Source organism: Phoca vitulina, unplaced genomic scaffold (assembly GCF_004348235.1).
Source record: "Phoca vitulina isolate PV1807 unplaced genomic scaffold, GSC_HSeal_1.0 scaffold11, whole genome shotgun sequence".
Taxonomy (NCBI): Eukaryota; Metazoa; Chordata; class Mammalia; order Carnivora; family Phocidae; genus Phoca; species Phoca vitulina.
Window position 1 is genome coordinate 12,909,740 of NW_022589714.1, and position 6,000 is coordinate 12,915,739.

Sequence of the window (6,000 nt, forward strand, 5' to 3'; positions counted from 1 at the left end):
ACTTACTGAAGACATCTTGACAAACTGTAGAAACATGTAGGTGGGATTTCAATGAAAGTCAATGTAACTGATGATTCTATAAAATTTTTGAGAATTGGGTAGGTGATTTTTAAAGATCATCTGGGAAAAAATATGGGTAGGAGGAGTTAAGACAATTCTGAGAAAAAGATTGAGGAGATAGATGTTTTCTTTTGACATTAATATATTATTATAGAGAAATAATAATTAAAATGATATAGTATTTCTGAACAAATAGACAAAATAGTGGAACAGGCTAAAAAGTCTTCAAATATACTTGTATTATAAATCTAACATTTAAATGGAAGGATCCATCAATGACTGGATCTGGGCAATTCTTTAATTATTTTAGAAAATTATCTGAGGCTTTACACCAAAATATTGTTTAAATGGATAAAATATTTAAGTGCAAAAAGTGAAACCATAAGAAAGTAGAGGTAAGTATAATTAATTTTTGATCTAATTTTCTCAACCTAACAGCCATGAAAATTAATTAATAAAAATTGACAGCTAAAACTTTAAAATACTTTCTTCAGGATGTTATAAAAATTGATGAAAAGAAATTAAAAATCTAAAAAATTTATATAGCATACATGATAACTATTAATATCTTTAATATATAAAGAGCTATTCTTATAATTAATAAGAAAATGACAAAAACCTGATCAAAATTGTAAAAGGCAATTCATAAGGGAAGAAATAAAAATCCCTAAATTTTGACATTAGAATAACTAGTTTCAAACATACAAATTAAAACAGTTTGTACTTTTCAACAATTAAATTAGAAAACAAATTAAAATACCTATTTTTGGCATGGTTGTACTGAAAATGGAACTGTAATACCTTGCTATTGGAATGTAAACTGCTAGAACCTTTCTGGTAAGAAATATGGTACACAGTTTCAAAAACATAAAATTGTCCACTTTCTTTCTGAGTACTTTGAATCTTATTCTAATAATAAAAAATAAACATAAAATAATGTAACAGGATCTGTACTCTAGCATTATTTATCATAATACAGATCAGCAACAAGATAAATGTCCAATAATAACAGTTCAGTAAATTATAGTGTATCCATACAATGAACTAAAAGGTACATATTCTAGATCAAGGAAGAATTCATGCTATAACGTAAAAATTTTTATATACATGTATACATATCATACATAAAATCTTTCAAAAATGTATACATGCAAATATATATCCAAAATATATATACACATATATTTATATTTATAAGGAACCAGAAGTTTACCTAACTAGAGTATTACCAATGCACTATGAATGGTAAAATTAAAATTTTTTCTTGTTAAAAATGATCTCTTTCAGAATTGTCTTACATTAATGTCTTATTTCTATAATCTGAAAATGTTATATATGTTTTTAAAGCAGAAGTATGATGTTTGTTTTTTATTCTTCTGGCTACTGTTGTGTTTCTAATATGGCTTTATTTTCTCAAAAAAGCATCTACCACATGATGGTTAGGGGATAGAATGTACCTGTAATGAGTAATATCTTTCTATCACTTTGCTAAAATTCTCTATTTAGTTGACCCAATGACTTTCTGATGGGAAATCAAATGATTTTGAAATGATGTTTAGCTATGAATGAAAGAAAATATAAATTTGTTTAGTACATGAAATTCAGATTTAAATAACAAATTTCCTCTTCTACATATTATTAGGGAGTTCTCTATCTTCAGTCTCCCTGAGGGTTGAAAATACTGTAAATTAACATTTTATTCAAGGAAAAATTCAATTGGAGAAATTGAAGGCTTCCATCAGTAAAGTTGGAGGGAATACAAACTAGGCTCTTTTAAGATATAATTCTAATTGAGTATATTTCTAAGCTTGGAAAATTAGTTTATTAGAAATACCCTTTTTCTGGATAACTGTGGTTGATTCAGTATAATTTAAAGATTTTCTGTTTTCAGATGTGTGTATACCTCAAAATATACATTTTAAATTTCACTTTAAACAAAAGTTGGGCTATCTGCCTTCACACTGCAGTGGTGCTTACCACGAAATGCTATAGAATAGTAATTTCTGCTTCTGCTTAACATAACACTGAATTGCAGCTGTGTCTTCATATTCTGTGATCGGATTATTGAAGGTTCATATGGTATGTCAGGTAGCTCTTGGGCTTATAAATTCCATCCAACTTGAACTTCACAGTTGAGAGCTTTTAAATTGTATTTTCAGCATATTTGATACTTCATAACAGATAAATTTTTTGTCACTATACGTATGTGTGTATGCATGTGTGCATGTGGGTATGGTTTTGACAAAGGAAGAAACTCAGCTTGAAACATGTAAAGTTTCTATATCTAGTTACAAAACCAAGGCAAATATCAAATGATTCTAAAATGAGTTTATGTAATGTAAAAAAATTATAACAAAACTATACTGAGGCTTAGTACGAATGGCAAAACTTGCTTTTTCAAAAGAATATTGGGAGCTCACAAAATCTGTGGGATAGTCAGGAAGTCAAGCTCTCAGTCGAGAACAACACTCACATTTTTCGGTCATACCATTCTTCTGGCAACTCCTTTGTTAATTTGGTATTGATCACGGGCACTATAGTTTGAGATGCTGGCATGCGGCAAGGCCACTGGTATGCCACCACAGCTGATTTACTATCATGCTTGCTTGCTAGATTAGATTCCATATGGCAGCTCCTTTTTCCTTCACTCTCTGCCTAGAAAGCCTCCTGAGAATGTGCCTCATCAGAGAAGAGTATGTCCCATGCTTGCACCTTACTTGCAGGGGACTTTAGGAAGGTTGGTTTCTGGGTTTTATGTCAGGAATGCAAGAATCTAACATAGAAGATATCCTAAACAAGAGAGAGGTGTTCAAAAGTTGTTGGGAAATATAAGAAAAATGTTTACTAGAGTCAGTTCTTTACCTGTCCAATTCAAAATATTCCCTCCCTCTCGCAGGCTTGAACACAATGTATGTACTCCAAATAATGCAGCTACTACTTATACCAAGAAAATTTTGCTTTCCTTTGTCTCCAAAGGTAACTAACAAGTGTTTTAGCAGTCAATGCAACCTGCTTCAAGTCCAGATTTTCATAGTATTTTTATTCTTTCTTGAGTTTTAGCTTTTTGATATTCTGTAAACTATGAACTAAATTGTTAAAGCTAACCCCCACCAATAACACTCTATGTATAAAAAGAACAGGGAAAAGGAGAGAAAAGAAATATACATGAAGATCATATTAATCTGTTCATGACACTGAAAGAATGAAAGCTATGGATAGACACCCTAGGCCATGAGTCCAAGATCACGTTTGTGTGCTAGACCAGATCCACTCTGACCTTCCTGTCCTCCAGGTTTTGGGGGCCTACCTGGCTTCAGGATACAGCAGCTCTAACGCAGGTCACAAAGCTGTCCTTATTGCAACTTCACTTCATATCCCAACATGACACATAGTTTCAGCCTCCTGCAGGGTCAAGGGCTGGGCTTGTGCCCAGGCTCCATTGAATCTGCAGTGCTAGGGACTGAAAGCAGCTTCAGTGCCCAGGTCCATCCAAATGAAACCCCCGAGGCTCTGAGCTTCCCTATGGCTACCCAGAGGGGCTAGCTAACACAACCTGGAATAGAGGGGTTGAACCTCCCTGTGGATTGGGCTTTGAGCAGTGGAAACCAGGAGATGGTGAAGACTACAGCAGATTTATTGCTCCCCCTTCCCAACCACAATGGACTAGAGGTGGTGGTTTCATATGGCCTCTCCAAAACCCTTCTTTACCAAGAAACCAGCTGTGTTCTGTTAAACTGCAAAAGCTAAGAAATGCACCACCCAGTATTTGTTTCCCCTCCTTCCTTATCCTCTTTCTTTCTTCCTTCAATATCGCCTCCCCAGAATTGAATATCTCTAAAACATTAGCACATAAACTTTTCCTTGTTGTATTTTCTAGGGCGCCCAGATGAAGACACTATATTTCTACAATTGTCAGAAGGCCATCCCTGATATTTCTGCTTTCTTTCTTTATTAATTATTCAACACTTTATTTGCAGCCAGTATGGCAGGAAATTGAGGTTGATTTCATAATGAGATAAATCAAACTACTATTTCTCAGGAATAGAATTAGTTTGTGATCTTGTTTGATGTTTCTGTAGTCTTTCTGAAGTTTCTGGAGCCTTCAATAAGTTTTACTACCAGATTAGGGGCACCCTAGGACAAACCTTGGTTTCTAAATATACTATACCCTTCCCCCAGCAAACTTGTTTCCCCTTGATAATCGGCATCTATAATCCTCTACTTTGCATCTTTGTCCTACAGCAGGAAGAGCTTGAAATGGACAAATGAAACCTTAGCCTCTAATTCATGAAACCATTGTAGAGTCCCCGCATGGAATAACTTATTTTGTGTTCTAAAATCTCCTGGCAGATCTCTAAGACAAAGTGACAGAACCCAGAGACATAAATGGGAAACATTACCTTGTGAGGGATTCACTATGTATGAGAGTGAGAGCTCTACACATACTTTTATTCTTTGTTTCCTGTATTCTGGGTTTGGTTCAGAGAATATACATACTTCACATTGGACAGCATCTTAATTTTATTAGATGCTACCTTCTATCTTACTTCCATTCAGACAATTTCAACTCCCTGTAAACACAAATGATTTGATTGATAAGGTACCTGGTAAGGCAGTAATTTCTGTGAGTGTCAGGTTATTGCCTTAATTTTGTTTGTGTGAAATTAGTTCTTTGGTCAGAAACAATATTGTGAATAAGGCATTCAGTAAGCTCAGAAAAAGCATGTCAGATGGAAGGACAATTTAACTCCAAGGTAAATATTTAGTACAATTAGGATAAATTATCATTCCCTTCATGATGAAGACGTTTAATGTTTCAATCCACAATCAGGTGGCTGATGGGACCTCTAGGGAATACTAAGTTTAGGTTTCGTCTCTTTTCACTGTTGCTGGAAAATTAGATATTTTCCAGCAGAGGCTGGAGCCAGTGAGCCATGGAGTGGGGAAGTACTTGTTGCTACATCACCTCTGACCCTGTCATGGCATCCATTAGCCAAGCAGTAAGATGGCTTGGGAAAGAGGTTAACTGAAAATCACCAGAGTATGGAGAGTCCCCATTGCAGTAGGGGTAATGTGAACTGCTTGTTAAAGTAATACACTAGTGCTTTCAGATCCTGTTCACATTTATATTTCATGATTTAGTTCTGAGGAGCATGCATGACTTTTCTGGTTTCTAACATCTGGGAACACCCAGTTCATAATGGACAGGTCAGATTACCTGGCCATCTAGTTCTATAATCAGATATTCAACCTCTACCAGGGCAAGGAGCAACAAGTCAATAATGATTTCTCTAAAGGAAAATAATTACTTGTCAATAAAGTCCTGGTTTTACCTCAAAACCACAGGATTCTCTGTGTTACAGCTTACCACAAACACTACATAATATCCAGGTCTGACACAGATACTTTGAACAATACTGAATTCCCAATGTCATAAGGTCCTAGTGAAAGAGCTATAGGTGTACAGCCTAAATCAGTTAAAATATCTTCTTTTTTCTATTTTTCTCTCATACTGTTAGAATTTTGAGCTACTTAGTAAATGAATCAGAGCAACACACCCAAAACAATAATATTTTTCCTGTAAAATACAAAAGGATGGATCACATATTGTGTTTAATTTTTTTGGTAAAGAGTGCAAGGTGAAGCAAACTGTCTTTCCTTTTGGAAGGAACTTGAAATTTCAAGACTTCTAAATTCCCCAGAAGTTCACTGAAGAATCAGGCCCCGGTAATTTAATAAGAATCATTTCTCACCCTCTGGTGAAAGCAACTTATCAAGTCATCTGGCAGACCTGCTGTTTTCTGTTCACCAGGTCTTATGAGCCTGCTGTAATCAAGATAGCAGAACAGTACACAGCCTTGGGAAGAAGATAAAAAGGTCTTGAGTGGTACCAAGCCACTGAAGTAAGTTAATAAAGATGTAATTTTACCCCTATGAAAT

At 34.8% G+C, this 6,000-nt stretch overlaps 1 pseudogene; it reads right to left on the minus strand.

Annotated features, from left to right (window-relative positions):
* Positions 1 to 2,685, minus strand: part of LOC116635756 — a 54,237-nt pseudogene extending 51,552 nt beyond the window's left edge.
* Positions 2,686 to 6,000: the final 3,315 nt, after the last annotated feature.